This window comes from Neovison vison, chromosome 10 (genome assembly GCF_020171115.1).
Source record: "Neovison vison isolate M4711 chromosome 10, ASM_NN_V1, whole genome shotgun sequence".
Taxonomy (NCBI): Eukaryota; Metazoa; Chordata; class Mammalia; order Carnivora; family Mustelidae; genus Neogale; species Neogale vison.
Window position 1 is genome coordinate 17215426 of NC_058100.1, and position 20765 is coordinate 17236190.

Consider the following 20765-nt stretch of genomic DNA (forward strand, 5'->3'; position numbering starts at 1 on the left):
AATGCATTTACAAAAATAAAGTTTGTCACACTTTACTTTTGTTATTTTTATTGTAGTAAAAATACTTCACATGAGGTCTACCCTCTTAAATTTTTTAGTGTACAATATGGTATGTTGAAAAATAGACATAATATTGTACTGCAGATCTTTAGGACTCATTTGTCCTGCATAACTGAATCTTTATATCTACTAAAGAATATATCTTCATATCCTCCTTCCCCAGGACTGTGAGAAAAACCATTGTACTCTTTGTTTCTCTGACTTTGACTATTTTGAATACTTGATATAAGTGGAATAATACAGTATCTGTTTCTCTGTGGTTGGTACATTTCACTTAGCATCATATCAGTTGGCAAGAGTTCAGTTCATCCAGTTGTCACATATGGCAGGGTTACCTTCTTTTTTCAGTCTGTGTGTGTGTGTGTGTGTGAGTGTGTGTGTGTGTGTATATAAATATCATGTTTTTAATATTCATTCATCATTAATGGATATTTAGGCTATTTCCATATCTTTGTATTGTGCATAATGCTGCAATAAATATGAAGAGCATATATAGCTTGAGATACTGATATCTAATTATTTTATATATAATAACCAGAAATGGAGTTGCTATATCATATGGTAACTCTTTTAAATTTTTGAGGAGTCTTCATTTCTGCTTTTCATAGCAGCTGCACCATTTTTATACCAAGAGCAGTGCACAAGAGTTGCAAAGTTCCAACAAATACGTTTCGGTATTGTTGTTATTTGCTTTCTAATGGCCATTCTAACAAGTATGAGGTATATTTCGTTATGGTTCTGATTTCTGTTTCTCTGATGTTTCAGATTGTTCAGCATCTTTTCATATACATTTTGGTGACTTTTTTTGTCTTCTTTGGTGAAATGTTTATTCTTTTTCTCATTTAAAATTGGGTTATTTGTTGTTTTTGCTACTGTCATAGGAGTTCCTTAAATATTTTAGATACCAATCCCTCATCAAATATATGGTTTGCAAATATTTTCTCCTGTTCTATAGAATACTTTTTACTCTGCTGACTGTTTTGTTTGCTGTTAAGATTTTTTTAGTTTGATGAAGTCCTACTCGTCTAGTTTTGTTTTTATTCTTTGATTAATAAACAGAATAGAGAGTGCAGGAAATAAACACACATACATATGATTAACTGGTCTTCAACAAGGTTGTTAAGAATACACAATGGGGAAAGTATAGCCTTTTTGGCAAGTTGTGTTGAGAAAACTGGATGTCCATCCACTTTGAAAGAATGAAACTAGACTATTATCTTACACCATACACTGATATCAAATTAAGATGGATTAAATAAACATACGACTTGAAACCATGAAAATTTTAGAAGAAAAAGCTTCATGACATTGGAGTTGGCAATGATTTTTCATGTATGATACCAAAGGAATAAGCAACAAAAACAAAATTAAACAAGTGTCACACAGTTTAATTAATTTTTATTGACATTCAGCTTTTCTAAATATATAAAATAATTGAGAATTAACAAAAATGTCTCATAATGGTTAAATTGCATGATATAATGTTCTTTTATGAGTTAAGAGTGATGACATATCATTTTTATAGTCAAAGTTTCTAGAATATCCCATGATGTTCTAGTGATAAGATGGTATTGTAGGCAGAATTAACCTGGACTATGTTTACTTACATGGCAAAGAAATTAGTGACCTAGAGATGAGAAGATTATTTGGAAATATTCCTGAGCCTAGTGTAATCACAAGTCTCCTTATAAAAAGGAGATAGGAAAATCAGAGTTAGTAATAGAAATGTGTAAATAAAATAGAAATAGCCTTTAGAATCTAGAAAAGCTAGGAAATAGATTCTCTCCCTACAGTATTCCAAAACCTTGTTTTTTATGTCATTCAGGTTTCAGTCACTAAGTTTGTGGTACTTTATTATAGTACCATTAGGAAGCTGATACATATGATAAATTAAAATCATTTTGATAGACTAAGAAAGTTGATCTAAGTTGAACGAAGAAAGGTCCCATCTTATTGATATTAAACAGGAAAAATAAACAATAAAAGTATTCAAGCACGTGAGTTTACAGTTTTCTTACTTTTAGGAAGGACTTTTTTTTCTAGATTCATTTTTCATTTGTTTTCTAATATGTTTTGTCATTGATATTTTAGTCCTAACTGGATTTTATTAAAGCAAATGCCTTGCCTTTTTCCTTAGAGATCTGGAAGAGGTCACTGGGTGTTTACAACATGTTCAAGCATTCCTTCTACAACTCCCTTTGCAATTATTCATTATTCAATAAGTGAATGAGCCATTCTGTTGATTGATGTTTTAGCTTTGCTAAAAATATGAGAAAAGATATTCTTCTTCAAGCACATATAGCTTAATATTCACACAGAGAATTCTTTTATAATCCTAACTGTGTGGTGGTTTTCTCTGTGTTTCTAGATTAAGATCCGACACTTTTATATTCATTCTTCAAAAAGAGTAAGCTTTTTGTTAGAAAAGTTAGAAACAATAATGCAAATAAACATTTTATTGTTTATGAGACAAAAACACTTTGATTATACTCTAATTCACACAAATATGTGGGAAGTATGGAGATTTAATGCAAATATAATGGCAACATTTTCCCTTTCAAGAATAAACTTGTTTTCAGGCAAAGTCAGATTGTTTATAACAGCTCTGTTTAGTAAAAATTCAATGCAATCAACATATGTTACTTAAATATTCCGGTTGTCATTTTTTTAAAAAATCAAAAAGAAGTGAGCAAAAGTAATTTAGTGATATATTTCATTTTGCTTTCTATATCCAAAATATTGTCATTTAACAATAAATTTATAAAACATCATCAACTTATTTTACTTTTTTTAATGAAGTCTTCAAGATCTGATGTGCATCTTATACTTCTAGAACACTTCAACTTGAACTAACCATATTTCAAGTTCTCAGTAGCTAATAAGTACTGCATTGGATGGCAAATGTAGGTAGGAATAGTAATAAAAACAAAGACTAATAAATTAAAATTGTTTAATGAACATAACTAACAGTCCAGATGATTTGATGCCTATTAGTATTGTTCCAGAGAGTATAAAATCCTGCCAATGTTTTCCTTCTTCAGTTTAGTCCATCTTTACCCTAGAAAGCAAGGGTATGTTTCATGCAAGGAATTGGCAGGATAACACCATTCTCGTGACTATGTCATGTTAAGGAACATAGAGCACAAGGAACCATAATAGATTCAGTGTAATAAAAACAAAGAGATAGAAAGCAAAAAGAAAAAAAAATCAGATAATTAGAAAACTATCAAATATTTTACACAGGTTAATTTATTTTTATTCAAATACAATTTATAATACTGCTTAATATTTAATTAAACACTGGGTTACTATAGAAAGAGAGTATGTTGTGTAAAAACAAAAAGAGAGAGATAATCTTGCTATAAGGATACTACTCTCCTACCACAGAGAGGCATGGACCAAAACAATTCTATACATTATAAAGAAGTTCAAGATTATTTGAAGATAACAAAAAAGAAAATCTGTTCTGCTACAATATAGAAAACTATTCTGGCTGTGACATTATTTGTTTTTAATATTCAAAATGATATATAAAAGAACTTCACTGTCTTGACAAAAGATGTCACATCCATATTACGGATATAAAAATTGCCAGTGAAATTTTAACAATATTTCTATATTTTTGTTGACTAAGTCCTTTCTAGAAGAAACCACATTATGGCAGTTTTTTAATTCTTACTTTGTTGATATAAATTTTCCTATTTAAAAATAAAATTAAATTTGGTCAATTGATTCTTTATTCAATTTATGTCATATTTTACTTGTAACTTGTGATTATTGTGATTTTTATTGAGCCATTATTGCCACTAAGCCCAGATTTTAGGACAATTTTTTTTTTCAAAAGAACTGACTCTCAAGTTTAAAAAAAAAATAGTATTTGGATCTCAATATATTGTCATTTCATTTTACTATTTAATGATTTTTCTAAGGGAATTTTTATTATTTAAATGTTACTGCACTAATGGTGGCAGTTATGACCCTTCAGCTTATCACAAGAAAAAGATGTAATATAGTAAGCACATTAAAATAAGGGTAGTATCATAGACACATGCTGTCACAGAGCAAGGAGTTTTATGACATGTCTCCTTTTGGCCTTTTAGATTCTTGGACTGACACAATTTCTCTCTGGGATCAGAATCTACTCATTCTCAGGGAACACCTGGGAAACAGGAACACCAAAATGGAGCTTATGCCAGGTGTTTCTGTATTTTGCTGACTACGTAGGTGTATATTTGCTCTGAAACCCCCTCAGTAGCAAAGCCCTGTGTAGAATGGGGAAGGCAAACCTCACCGAGCTCAGGTGCAAATTGTTATGTTCATTATAATTAATAAATAATGTGATCAAGTTGGAACACACTTCTGAACTCTTCAGAATTATGGTTACAAAGAAACACTGTTACTCAATATATTTTATGCCTTGACCAAGAGTTGTACCTTGCATTAGAACAAGTCAAGCTAATTAATCCTCAAAGCAGAGTTACCAATAAGATATGATAATTCTGTCCCTCTGAAAAAAAATATATATCCCACTTATCAAAGCGTAGATTTTTAATTAATTTTTCATTAAGAGCATTTTTTTTTTATTGGAGCAAAAAGTAGAGAACACAAGTAAACAAATGTCTATGTTTGAGTACCCAGAGAGATCTAAACATTGGTGTCAAATACCTTTATTTAGAATGAATGTCATTTCTAATTTTTTTTTTACATAGTTACATTTGTAACAACATAATAACCTCTAAACTCTACTTCTCTCATAGTGTAATTTCTGCCACTCTCTATTAATCTTGGTATTATAAGCAGATATTGGAATTTGGTGGGCCCCTAAAGTAGAGAAATTATGTAATCATCGTAGAATGCCATGTTAAGAAGAAATGCTTTAACGGTGTGGGTGGCTCAGTCAGTTAAGCGACTAAGGACTCTTTATTTCAACTCAGGTCATCATCTCAGGGTCCTAGGATCAGCCCCCTGCTGGGCTCCCTGCTCATTCAAGGGTCTGCTTTTTCCCTCACTCTCTTCCTCTGCCCTTTCCCCTGCTTCTCTGTCTCTCTTTCTCTCTCAAATCAGTCCATCAATGAATCAATCTTTTAATAAAAGAAGAAATACCTTAAAAAGTTATGTTACAGGAAGGAGAGTTTGTGTTGTGTGAATGGAAGCCTTGGTCCTTGGATTCCACAAAAAGATATGCTGGAATAAAGACCACCAGAAGGAAAGGAGCAAGTACAAAGCAGTTTATTAAAGCAAAATTTCACTCTGAAGGTGGTCGAGTCTGCAAATTCCATGAGGTAGAATAAGCCCTACGTTGTTTGGGGCTGGGAGTAGCTGTGAATAGCAGTGGGGTGGTCGCCGAAGAAGGCAGCTTCCAGTCATTGGGGAGCAGTTCCTACAGGTTGGCAGGTGCAGTTTTTGACCCAGAAGGTTCAAAAGGTATCCTAAAGTTCAATGGTATCCTAAAGGTCAAAGGTTTAGGTATCCTAAAGGTCAGTGCAATCTACCTCCATGGGATGAGGCTGTACCCACAATGCAAATGCATTGTAATGAGCCTAGGGATCACCTTGGGGCAGAGGTGGAAGAAGAGAAGCGTGCTCTACACCTCCAGCCAGTGAGGGCTGTCAGCCCCAAGGACAGGATATTGAATCCCGGGGGTTTTAATGTAAAGCTTATTTATCACCGTTCCTTGCTTCCAGCTCAGGTCTCTATCATTCTCCTTCCAGGGCTTGGGGCCCTGTCTCCTGGCGTTCCTTCCACTGCTCATGTAGAGCTTGTCCTAAGAGTTACATCATTAATATAATACATTTTTCAGGGGGGAGATTGATACAAAGATTGTATGATCATCAAACAATAATTGCTATACAAGGGGTGCCTTGTATACAATTGCTATACAAGGGGTGGCTCAGTGGGTTAGGGCCTCTGCCTTCGGCTGGGGTTATGGTCTCAGGGTCCTGGGATCGAGCCCCGCATCGGGCTCTCTGCTCAGTGGGGAGCCTGCTTCCCTCCTCTCTCTCTGCCTACTTGTGATTTCTCTCTGTCGAATAGATGAATAAATTCTAAAAAAAAAAAAAAATTAATTGGTATACAAATAACAATATATTTAATAGTAAATTAAATATAAATAATGAATGTATAAATAATTCAATTACAGTTCATAAATATTATACACTGTGGTATAAAACATTTGCTCTTTTTTGAGCTCATAGAGACTACATTACCAGTAAAGAATTGAGCACATAGACTATGTTATTAGTAAGGGATTTTGAGATTACATTATATTTCTCTTCAGGAAGAATTCTTATAAATTCTTATAAAATTCTTATAAATTCTTATAAAAAATGCTTAATTTTTCAAGAAACCATGTAGCTATTTTAGTTGTTGAAGGCACCCTAATCCATAATTCCCAAACCAGAGTAAATCCAGGGAAAATATATTAACGTTTCTATTCCTTAAATAAGTCTGTAAGTCTAAAGATCTATGACATGAGATTTAATATTGGATATACATAAATATATATATATATATTATATGCACATATAATATATAGAGTTCATTAGTTTGTTCCACAGGGGTGTATTGTTATTCAATTTAGAAATAACTATTGGGCAGAAATAATTATTGGGCACTGGTTCCTGTGTTTAATATGTAGAGTTTGAAAGGCAGAAAAGGAGATTTGCATTAAATTTTTTGCACTGTAGAAAGTTTGCTCTCTGGAGATTTTGGTAACAGAATTTATCAAATCTTTCATATTGAAGAGTAAGAAGAAAATAAATTATTTTCTTCTCTTTCAAAAAGTATGGATCTCAAAAAACAAAAAAAAAGAAAACCAAACAAAACCAGAAAACACTTTCTTGATTTGCACTTAGGCACTTAGGTGAAGAAAAACTAGGCTTCTTCCAGAGTAAAGTTCTTTTAAGAGTCTTTCTCCAGTAATTTTGAAGCTGTGAGATGCTCATAACAATATCTCTGAGGAATTCTTGCAATAGGAAAGAAAAAAAAATCACTGATGTGGAGTAAGTAACATATGAAAGCCAGAAACTTTCTGGTGTAAATCCCACTAGCCTGTGTGCCAGTCACACACGTGCATTCATATGGGTGTATGTGTGTGCAAGTCCCACAAATACAGAGAGTAAATGGGATTCAGACAAGGTGAATAAATATCCTGTTGAGACTGCTAGACTGCTAAATCATCTTTTCTTTAGAAAAACAATGAAATACAAAAGCACTTAGGTTTTTCCTTCAATCTATGAGTTTGTTTAATTTTTAGTAGGTATAAAAATGATAATTAAACATAAAAAAAACAAAGTTGACAGTTGGAATGTATTAAAAATAAGTATCACACTAATTTTTGCAGTTTATCAATTTGTGACCATTTGGTATATGTTAGTCAAATATTTATCAACCTTCAAAAGTCTATCTTATTTCAGTAATATTGTATATAATTATATCTAAATGAGTGGGTGTGCAAATATAAATGTATATATGCATATATAAAATTGTTACAGTTTTGTTGCATATACAAAATTGTTACAGTTGTGTTTCTTTCTTTATTTTTTTTAAGATTTTATTTATTTATTTGTCAGAGAGAGAGAGAGAAAGAGCACAGGCAGGGAGAGCAGCAGGCAGAGGGAGAAGGAGGCTCCCAGCTGAGCAAGGAGCCCAATGTGGGACTTGATTCCAGGGCGGTGGAAACATGACCTGACCCAAAGGCAGACATTAATCGACTAAGCAACCCAGGCGACCCAGTTTTGTTTCTTTAATAATGACTGTAAAAAAAATGTGAAAAATATATGCAAACATAAAGTAGAAATTTGTAAGCCTTACAGAAAGAAATTTTAGCATACTTTTGGTATTCAAGAAAACACATACATTTATTGTAAACCCAGTATTATTTTCTTGTCTATAATGCAAATTACAAGGCTTTTGTTAACCTTGTAGTTCATAAGCTTAAATCCATACCAGTGTTGCTAAATAGGAAATTGAGGACCAGCTAACAAGCTATGATATGACTTAAGTTAATTACCCAGTTTAAAATTTTCTACTGTGCATTAATAAAGTCATGAAGATAGTTTCAGCCTTTCTGTTATTTTGCTTATGGAAATCCATGTCAAACCTGGAGATGAAACAATTTAGTACAATCAGCTTTTATTGAACTGTGTCAGCTGTTTTCCCCCTTGTTTCTCAAAACATTTCTCCTACATTTATTTGCTTTGGTATTTAATTTGTGTGACATCAATTTTTCCACCCAAAATTTGGGGTTATGTTTGTGATTTGTTGGTATAGTTTCTGTTTCCCAAATGATCTTTGTCCAAGCTTTGTTACCAATTTTTAGTAGAGTGTAAATAATTGACCTAAATTGCCACAACCAAAATATTTATTTTACCTACTGCCTTATTTTTTTTTCTTATTTCTTGGGATTTCTTTGTTTTCTCTATTTTATGATAAGTTTTTGTTTTCTTTTGTTTTTTAGATAGTTACATTTTCTAGTGATTTTTAGTTTTGTTTCTTCTGGTAGTTCCTTTTATGCCTTCCAAGAAATAATACTGACACAACAGTATAACTCTTAAAGCCTATAATGAAATTTGATTAGTTGTTCATTAGTCTGTTCATTTAAAAACATTTATTGGCACCTAATATTTTAAGGTATCTTGATACACCAACGTAAATGTAATAAAGTTCAAGTATTAAGGGTTTCATTTAATTGTGGGGAATTCAAAATATAAATAGATTTTTATAATATCATGATGTTAAAATAAGAGAGATTGATTTCATTGACCAAAACAGAACAAAAACTTAGCTCTTTCTTTCACCATGTCAATGAAATATGCAAATACTGTCTGAAATAGAAAATTGAACATAGCTTCCACAATATCCAAATTTTAGGAACTTAAGTGATTACTTTCTTAGGAATTCAAACCCAATTCCTAATTAGGAATTAATCGTTAATTTATAATTAATACATGAAAGTTCACTGTAATAATTTCTTACATTAGAATTCTTGTCTCTCAGCATATCTTTATAGAAGATTCTTAGCTTTGATCTCACAGGTGTTTTAAGTCACTGTGAAGTCCTAGAGATTGTAGAGAGAGATAATGTTGAAGAGGAGTGATGTCAGGATGGTACATTGCCCTCTTGATGTCATCTACACCAACTATTGAAAAGAAGTACACCAGATGGCCAACAGACACATGAAAAAGTGCTCCATATCACTCGGCATCAGGGAAATACAAATCAAAACCACAATGAGATACCACCTCACACCAGTCAGAATGGCTAAAATCAACAAGTCAGGAAATGACAGATGCTGGCGAGGATGCGGAGAAAGGGGAACCCTCCTACACTGTTGGTGGGAATGCAAGCTGGTGCAACCACTCTGGAAAACAGCATGGAGGTTCCTCAAAATGTTGAAAATAGAACTGCCCTATGACCCAGCAATTGCACTACTGGGAATTTACCCTAAAGATACAAACGTAGTGATCCAAAGGGGCACGTGCACCCGAATGTTTATAGCAGCAATATCCACAATAGCCAAACTATGGAAAGAACCTAGATGTCCATCAACAGATGAATGGATCAAGAAGATGTGGTATATATACACAATGGAATACTATGCAGCCATCAAAAGAAACGAAATCTTGCCATTTGCGACAACATGGATGGAACTAGAGCGTATCATGCTTAGCGAAATAAGTCAAGCGGAGAAAGACAACTATCATATGATCTCCCTGATATGAGGGAGTGGTGATGCAACATGGGGGCTTAAGTGGGTAGGAGAAGAATCCATGAAACAAGATGGGATAGGGAGGGAGACAAACCATAAGTGACTCTTAATCTCATGAAACAAACTGTGGGTTGCTGGGGGGAGGGGGGTTGGGAGAAGGGGGGTAGGGTTATGGACATTGAGGAGGGTATGTGCTTTTGGGTAAATTGGAAGGGGAGATGAACCATGAGAGACTATGGACTCTGAAAAACAGTCTGAGGGGTTTGAAGTGGCGGGGGGGTGGGAGGTTGGGGTACCAGGTGGTGGGTATTATAGAGGGCACAGCTTGCATGGAGCACTGGGTGTGGTGAAAAAATAATGAATACTGTTTTTCTGAAAATAAATAAATTGGAAAAAAAAAAAAAGTACACCATTCCCAAACTAATCATTTTTGAACTGATTTTAATAAATTTTTAAAAGATTTTATTTATTTATTTGACAGATAGAGATCACAAGTATGCAGAGAGGCAGGCAGAGAGAGAGAAGAGGAGGAGGAATCAGACTCCCTGTTGAGCAGAGAGCCCGATGTGGGGCCTGATCCCAGGACTCTGAGAACATGACCTGAGCCGAAGGCAGAGGCTTTAACCCTGAGCCACCCAGGTGACCCAATGATTTTAATAATTTTTAAATAAATATCACCTTCACAAAATAAAGCTTCATCCCAGCCTCAAATATGGCTTCATATAAAAAAGAGTTATTCTGGGGCTCCTGGGTGGCACAGTCGGTGAAGCGACCCACTCTTGGTTTAGGCTCAGGTTGTGATCTCAAGGTCATGAGATCAAGCTCCACCTTGGGCTCTGCACTCAGAGTGGGGTCTGTTTGAGATTCTTTCTCCCTCTCCCTCTGCCCCTCCCAGTTGTACTCTGTCTCTCTCTCTCTAAAATAAGTAAATAAACCTTAAAAAAGAAAAGAAAGGAGTTTTCCTTCCAGATGTGATTATTTCTTCGTCATTTATGGTAACATGTTGAACTGTACGAAACACATGCCAATGAATGAATACTAAGGTACAGAGTGAGACTTGGGTAAAATTTAGTATTCTAATCTTCAAAACAATTTTTTAAACAAACATAGTGCTGTATTCACTTTATTTTGTCTCCCTTTTCTATGAGTGGTCACTCATTGTGTGTGTCCGTGCACGTACTTGCAAGCATGTGTAACAGCATGTGTAGCTCTTGTTTGTCATCAAAATTGGGCTTTTTATTTTCTTAACTTTATTTTTACAAAAGATATTTAACAAGTTAATACTGTTTTTATTTGTGACTGGTGACACTTTGAAGAATGATTTTCTTTTCTGATAAATGATCTTAGTTATATTCAGGTCCTCATTTTGTTGATTCAAAGGAGTTATAAGTTATGCATTCTGACAAGGATATTTGGGAAATCGATCCCCAGAACAAAATTCTTGAAAGCATTACAACTTTTCTACTGTTCCCATATTTGGCTACTTGGATATTTGAATTTCCAAATATTTTCAAACATAAACATCTTTCAGAAAGCCAAAACAGGTTTATAAACACTGTTTATGAAAGAGAACAATTCCTTTTACTGCATTATTATTTAGTAAAGTATGTATCTATTCCCACTAACTAGGAAATGTGAGTTTAAGGGGGAATTAAATTAATAATCATGTTTATATTGATAAACATAGTTTCTTTTTTCTTTCTTAGGATAGTTTCCTCACTTTCTGAGATGTTAACTTTATTAAATTTTATTATTTCTTCTTTATTAATTAATGTTAAAGCTATAAATTTCTCATTATATATTATATGTCTTGGTACTTACTGACATTAACCTGTTTGTGTCTTGTAATGAACATATGGCATCTTTTTAGGCCCACATATTATTTTAAGTTATATTTTTAAATACCCACAACTTTAATTTAACTTTGTTTTGTAACTGTAGTTGGTTTTTAATATAACTGTGTCATAGGAAACATAATTTGGGGGATACAAATAATTAGAAACATATTAAGACTTGATTTATGGTGCACTGAACTGATATGTTTTGTGTGTAAATGTGTTCATTAGAACTGTGGTTTTAAGCTACTCCCTATTGTTAAAATTTTTAAGCAGACTAATGTTTAAAAACATAAGTCTTACCTTTTTAAAAACTACACTCTATTGATTTTTTTGTGTGTCCTTCTCTAACACTTCCTGAGAAATATGTGATATCTTCTAATCAGTTTTACTTGTTCTTTTTTCTCTATATATTTTAAAGGTTATTATTTATAAATTTTAATAATTTTATATGTTCCTGGATAACTGAAACTTTTTCACATTAAGTAGCCTTTTTCTTATATTTATTTACAAACTCTTAAGCATATTTCCAGTCTGTGTTTTAGATGTGTATCTTTTAGCTAGTATATAATTATATTTTCACTATTTTTCCTCTTTATTTGTGAATGTCATAATTTACCATTTACTTTTTTTTACAATTCCAATATAATTAATGTGCAGTACTATATTCCTTTCAGGTGTACAATATGCTGATTCAACAAGTCTATACATTATTCAGTGCTTACCATAATAACTACAATCTATTTCACTTCCTGTATTTCACCTATACCTCCACCCATCTCCATTCTGGTAATCATCAGTTTGTTCTTTACATTTAAGAGTCTGGTTTTTGTCTCTGTTTTCTTTGTTCATTGTTTTATTTCTTAAATTCCACATACAAGTGAAATCATATGGTATTTGCCTTCCTGTGGCTGACTTATTTCACTTAGCATTATACTTTCTAGATCTATCCATGTTGTTGCAAATGGCAACCTTTCATTCTTTTTTATGGTTGAATAATATTCCATTGCATATACATATCACTTCTTCTTTATCCATCCATCTATCTATGGCCACTTGGGTCACTTTCATATTTTGGCTATTGTAAGTAATAGGGCAATAAACATAGGGGTGCATATATCTTTTCAAATTAGTGCTTTCATATTCTTTTGATAAATACCCAGTAATGGAATTACTGGATCATATCATTTCCATATTTTTGATAATAACTGATATGTTTGTATTTAATTCTCTCAAATTATTATTTTATACTATTTTCTATATTATTCATTAGCTCTTTTCTTTCCTGCTTTGATAGAATTTTTTTTCTCTGTTCATTTGATATATCATAAATTTTAAATATGTTTTGAATTTCTTGAAAGAATTTATGGCCATGAGATAGAACACAGTTCAAAACTTATGTGAAAGTCATTTGGAGTTATGAATTCTCTGATGTCTGTTAAATAGTTTATCTTTTTGCTGGAAATTTGGATCTTTAGGAATTTAGTTTTTTCCTAGGGTCACTCCACACAGCAGCAATAACCCATATTGTATGTTCTGGTTCTTTTATGTTGTCCCCTGTGGGCAACTGGAAAAGTGGAGGGCCATCTGAATTTTGAGGGATCTTCAAATGCGCTCATGGGAGTTGTTGGTTTTGGTTTGCCTGCCTTTCTGTTTGTCTTTGTTCTACTCTTTTGGTCTTATGATTTATTTTTCTTTCTTGCAAGATCATTCACATTATTTAAAGTGTATGCTTTGTTACATTTAATTTTTTTCTATTAATATATAATGTATTATTTGTCCCAGGGGTACAGATCTGTGAATCATCAGTCTTACACAATTCACAGCACTCACCATAGCACATACCCTCCCCAATGTCCATAACCCAGCCACCCTCTCCCCCTCACCCACCCCCTCCAGCAACCCTGTTTGTTTCATGAAATTAAGTCTCATATGGTTTGTCCCCAGTCCCATCTTGTTTCATTTTTTTTCCCTCCCTACTCCCCCATGACCCCCACCCTGTCTCTCAAATTCCTCATATCAGAGATATCATATGATAATTGTCTTTCTCAGATTGACTAATTTCACTTAGCATAACACCCTCTACTGGTTTATTTTATCAAGAGTATGTGTTTTATAGGGAGTAGGCATACACGGTAAATGGAATTTGGGGGAAATTTTGTCAGCTATATTTTGTAGAGTAAAGAACTATGTTTAATTTAGTGACTTAAAAAATAGCCATTAATATGCCTCAGGATTCTGTGGGTTAGTAGTTTGAGTTGAACGCACCTGGGAAGTTCTGAGTAGTTGTTATGATATATCAGGTGCTCCTAAGATTAGCAAGAGAGAGCAAGTTCAAATGAACTAGAAAACTTCAAGCTATTCCCTCTTCATATTAACTATTACCCCATTTTTTAAAGAAAGTTGTATGGTCAAATGAACATTTAACATTTAATTAAAACCACTCTACCCCTTTTATGAAGAATTTCAGTGTAACATTATAAAAGTACCAGAAAACAGAAAAAGGGAGAATTTATGGCTATATTTGCAATATACCACAAAAAGAGAATTTTCTTATTATTGATTTAAGTGTAATTTTCCTTTTTAAGTGACATTTATTTTATCCCTCTTAATCATTAAAATGCTATTAGTCACATAATGATTTTGAAAAATTAATATAGGCTTCTGAAGCTAGTTAAAGTTCTATAAGGACAAATGAATAACATATTCTCATTGTATTATTTTAATTAAGGAAGTACTTAGAGATATATATTTTTATATAAATCTAATTTTTTAAAGATTTTATCTATTTCTTTCAGACAGAGACCAAGAGAAAGAGAGCATGAGTTGGGGGAAGAGGTAGAGAGAGATACAGACTCGCTAAGCAGGGAACTCATGTGGGGCTTGATCCCAGGACCCCGGGATCACGACCTGAACTGAAGGCAGATGTTTAACCAACTGAGCCACCCAGCTGACCTTATATAACTTTTAATTAAAAATTTTTTTTTTCTTAAAGATTTTATTTATTTATTTCACAGAGAGAGATCACAAGTAGACAGAGAGGCAGGCAGAGAGAGTGAGAGGGAAGCAGGCTCCCTGTTGAGCAGAGAACCCGATGCAGGACTCGATATTTACAAGTTTCTGTTCCCAAGTTTATCATATCACATACACTGCAAATCATAAAAATATTTAAGGAAATAAACATACACAATAACTTCTAGTAAAAATAAAGGAAAAAATAAACACAAAATTGAGCATAGGAATTACCAATACAAGGAAGTAGGAAAAAAGGTTGTAATTAGGGATAAATCTGAAGAGATTCCAAATTAATGATGGTATTCCTTCTCTTAAACTGAAAAGTGGATATCTAGAAAGAAGCCCATTATTTATACTATAATTAAATATAACACTGCAGTGTTGAGCAATACTAAGATACTGATCTTTTTTTTTTTTTTCAATAAATGTTACTAAGTGAAATGGGTAACCATGTTTAAAAGCGAGATTCTTGAACTAATTGAGGGTTGATGGAGAGAGGTGGGTGAGATATGGGCTAAATTGTTGATGGTTATTAAGAATGGCACTTGTGATGAACACTGGGTGTTATATGTAAGTGATGAATCTCTAAATTCTACTCCTAAAACCAAAATTACCCTACATGTTAACTAACTACAATTTAAATAAAAAGTCGATACCAAAAAAAAAAAAAAATTGGGATTCTTGACCTCTAATTCAAGTCACATATAAAAAACCAATTCCAGTAAAATTATAGATATAAATGTTAAGAGAAGAATAATCATGTTTCTAAAGTGAAAGTAAAATAATATTGTATGACCTCCAGTTATGTACACTTTAAAATAAATTTTGTTGATAATATTCTACCTCTTAAATATTTGAATAATCATTATAAATATAATTTGTTTTATTTTGCTTTGATGTATATGAGTGGTTTTCTTGATATGCTCTTAATAACATATATATTTTTTTGGAAAAATTATTAAATGAAAGTATATAGATTTGACAGAATGATCTGGTAGAATATGAAATTTCAAGGGAATTTCAACAAGCCTATAAATAAATTTTATAGGAAAAGAAAGCATATTATATAATAGTAATGTTCTTTGCATCTGAAAATGAGAGAGTTTAATGGTCAAGTGATTCAAGTTGTGGTTTTGTAATTTCTAGAACTAAAACACTTCATGACTTCAACCATGGGTATGCCATTCTTTACTCAATCAGTGACTACATTCACTTGGGTACTACATTCAACCATGGGTATACTCAATCAGTGACTACATTCACTTGATCAAACTGTATTAGTTTCTTATTGTTCCTGTTATCAAATAGCTACAAAACTCATGACTTAATATGACACAAACTTATTCTTTTACAATTGCAGAGGCCAGATGCCTAAAATCAGTTTCACTAAAATCAGTTTCAACTAAAGTCAAGGTATTAGGATTCTGGAATTTTAAAGGAAAAATATGTTCCTTGCCTTTTCCACCTTCTGCAGGTATCATGCATCCCTTGACTTGTGGCTTTCTCATCTTCACAGTATCTAAGTCTAATCTCTGCTTTCAAGATCACATCAGCATCTGTTTTGGTTTTGACTTCTCTAGTGTGTCCTTTATAAAGATTGTCGTGATTATAATGGTCACCCTGATAATCCAGATTAGTTTGAGACAACAGATCTAAAGAGCTATAATCACACGTAAAAAGTCCTTTTTGCCATATAAGGTAGCATTCCCAGGACTGGGGACTAGGACATGTGTATATTGGTGGGTACTGGGTTATGGGAAAGAAGAGCCTTATTCAGCCTACCACACAAGCAATTGGTCTATCTATTGTGAGTTTGCAAATTGCAAACGAAAAACTAGGAACTATTTTATGTGTGTGTGCTGGCTTTTGGTCCAACATTAGTTCTAGTCAATATCAGGAAGTTTCAGCATCTTGACTGCAACCCATTAATGAAATTTCTGCAAATGTCGTTAAAGCTTGGGTATGAACACAGGAATAATTTTGTAAGGACAAATACTATTTAATGTAATTTGCCTTTAGTGATACTAGCTCTTAGATTATTATCTCCCTTCTCAAAACTGTCTGGAAATAGCTCAGGAGTAATAAAGAGAAAAATATAAAAATAACCAAAAATGGAAAATAAATACATATACACAAGTGATGATAATAAAGAGAATGAATGATTTGGCTACAAATGGGTTATAAAATTGGTGTTATTCAGTCTCATTAAAATACTGATTTCAAATGTAGCATCCATCAGCCCATTATTTAAACATTTAAAGTCATAATTCCATTTAGAAAACGTTTTGGGGACTTAGAGAAAGTGCTGAGGTCTGAGGAAGTTGCTAATATCAGTGTCAGTGGAGCAATGTAACGAAAGAAAGTTACAATCTGCTTTCAAGATTCAGTTATTTCACTCACAAGTCTTCACTAAATTTAATTCCATTTTCAAGGCTTTCTAATTACAGGTCTTAATAGAAAAATATAACATGTCAGAAAATAAGATTTGGAAGGCAATAAAAGAGAATAGCCTAGGAATAAATATAAAATAACTAAATGTACAGGACCTGTGTTTGAACAATTATAAAACCATACTTCAGGGTTTAAAAATACTTAAGTCGAGGAAAAGCAATATTGCTTAGGATTAGAAAACTCAATGTTGTAAAAATTTCATCTGTCTAAATTAACCTATAAATTCAAAAAGACTTTAATTAAATCTATTAATGGGATCTTTGAAAGTTGAGGAAAAATGGCTACAATTCATTTAGGCAATGAAAAATTAAGAGGAGATTGGACAAATACTTCAATGTGACAGAGTGACATTTTCTTAGCAGATATTTACAGATAATATCCAGAATGCTGTACACTTCCAGAAATAGAGTGACAAATCAAAATAAAAAGTAATTCAAAGCAGACTCGGAAATACATGGGAATTTAGTACATAATAAAGTATAATTTCAAACCTACAAAGGTATAGATTACCCAACGTCTTTAGTGCAAGTAAAAGAAAAGCAATATCCAGCCTATTCCTTATGCTTAAAAACATTTTTTTAAATATTTATTTATTTAGATCTGGATGAAATATTTATTTTTTAAGGTTTTTATTTTAATTCCAGTTAGTCAACACACAGTGTTATATTAGTTTCAGGTATACAGTATGTTGATTCAGTAATTCCGTCCATCACCTGGTGATCATCACAAGGGCCCTCTTTAATACCCATCACCTATTTAATCCAACCCCCACCCACTCCTCCCCAGCAACCATCAGTTCGTTCTGTGTAGTTAAGAGTTTGTTTATTAGTTTATATTTCTCTCTTTTTCCTTTTGCTCCTTTGTTCTCTTTCTTAAATTCCATAAATGAGTAAAATCACGTGGTATTTGTGTTTCTCTGACATATTTTACTTAGCATTATACTCTCTAGTTTTGTCCATGTGAATGGTTAAATATAATTAAACTACAGAATTACAACAGGAATAAATGTTTATATAAATGTATAGAAACTCATTTTTATACATGGATAAAAAACAAGACCCAAAGAAAAATAATGTTATTATATTATGTGGCTTCTTATACCACATAAATAGAAAGATTAATTTTAAACAAAAAAAATGTTTTGGGATGTACTTCCAACATTTATAACAAATTTCTTATATCTAGAATATGGCCAGATAATATCCAAAGATTCTTAGGCTTAATAATCATATTTTTTATCTTAATAATAGTAATAGACTAGATTGATCATTTATTTCTTAGTTGATTTGATTTAACCAATAGAGAATAACTGTATTCAACTTTCATTGCAAACCTCATCATGACAGTAATTAATATATTGGAAATGCATCATTGAGCTAGCCTGTCAAAGAAAAAAAATTAATTACCATAAAGCTTTTCATGTATTAATGAGCAGGAGGGTTTGGGAAACATTTTATGACTGATAAAAAAGCTTGAGTAGCAAAGTACAGAAAAGTAAATGAGAATCAAGTGTTCTGCAGTTAAATAACATTTGAGCACTCAATAGTATTTATTTAATTAAATTCAAATTACTACCGTTTCCTGGTTTGAAATCTCAGGAAATAGTAACCATAGACATGTTGAATTTTAATAATTCTAACAAATGAATGTAAAGCAACTATTTTGGAAGATGAATAATTCTTAAAAATTCTGTTCCTGGGACACCTGGGTGGCTCAATTAGTTGAACGCCTGCCTTCAGCTCAGGTCATGATCCCAGGTTTGGGGATCAAGCCCCACATCCGGCTCCTTGCTTAGCAGGGAGCTTGCTTCTCCCTCTGCCTACCACTCCCCCTGCTTGTCTTCTCACTTGGCTCTTGCACTGTTACTCTCTTTCTGAAAATTAAATAAATAAAATCTTTAAAAAAATATTCTATTTCTAATCTTACCTGATTAAGAGTTCAAAATGTTTTTTTCTACTACTTTGCAGTAATAATTATAATGATGTCTGTTAGTCATCCATTCTCTGGCTTATCAAAAATAAAAGTCTGGTTATTAATTATGACTATAAACAGAAATGTTATTTCTATTAAGTATTTGATCATAGAATGAATTTTAATCTAGTTAATTTAAATTGCATAAAAGAAATGAGCTGTTTTAATTAATTCCAATGATTTAATTAGTTTAATATAATTATAATCTGAAAAAAGACTACCAGATAAAGATAGAGAATGTTAAATGTTTCCAGGACACTGGAAGATTCCATTGTTGTACTTTATAGCAGATGTCTACCACCCAGAATTAACTATTCTTACATCTTCTATTAACATAGATTATAGTTATTTTTTCTTGTATTTCACATAAATTGAATCAAATATTCTTTTGTACATGGTTTCCCTTGGTCATATCTATGTCTGTGAAATTCTTCTATCTGAATGTACATATCAACATATTTTTTAGATTTCTGTAATTATTTTAATATACTATAATTAATTTATTCTTTCTACTGCTCATGAGTATTTTTAGTTAGTTCTAGGTTTTGTCAATTCTGAATATTTAGTTTGTCTTCTTTGGTCCTGGTTTGTTTTTATTTTTAAATTTTCTTTGCATATACACAATTTCTCTGTACAAACACACACACACACACACAGACTCATACATATACACCCACCTAAGAATAGAATTGCTGGGTTATAAAGTAGAAGTAGTGTTGTTTTATTAATTTATTAATATGAAAAACTCTTTCATACAGCCAAACTCCAAAGTGATTTTACCATTATTAATGTTCATTGAAAATATTTAAAGTTCATACATTTTCTTTTTTTTTAATTTTTTTTTATTTATTCTTTTTCCAATTTATTTATTTTCAGAAAAACAGTATTCATTATTTTTTCACCACACCCAGTGCTCCATGCAAGCTGTGCCCTCTATAATACCCACCACCTGGTACCCCAACCTCCCACCCCCCCGCCACTTCAAACCCCTCAGATTGTTTTTCAGAGTCCACAGTCTCTCATGGTTCACCTCCCCTTCCAATTTACCCAAAAGCACATACCCTCCCCAATGTCCATAACCCTACCCCCCTTCTCTCATCCCCCCTCCCCCCAGCAACCCACAGTTTGTTTCGTGAGATTAAGAGTCACTTATGTTTTTTTGTCTCCCTCCCTATCCCATCTTGTTTCATGGATTCTTCTTAAAATTCATACATTTTCAACAAGACTGAGAATTTTTAGTTTTTTAATTTTTCTATTCCTCTAGGTTTCTAGAGATTACTCATTGTGATTTCAAAATTACAGATATCCCAAAATATCTGATGATAAAGAGCAAATATTATTGTTCTTTTTGTCAGTTTGGTTAAACAGTACAGACTTTTTTTGCCAAGTGATTGCAATTTTTGCAATTTTTTTTCCTCAATTAGTTTTTTTTTTAATTTGATCTTTCTTCATTTATTTACAAAGTTGCTTATATATTCTGGATGAAAATTATATGTCAGAAACATACTCGATATCTAATATCATGAACATTTTTCCCCTTTTCTGTGATTTTCCCTATTTATCATCTACATAGTGTTTTTGAAAAACAGAAATCCTTCATTTTAATTCAGTTTAGTTAATCAACAAAGCAAAGTTTGGTTCTTTCTTGAGTCTTGTTAAGGAAAATTTTACTTACTAACAGATTTTGTAAAAAATTATGTATTACCAAGGACTCTTAGTCTGTA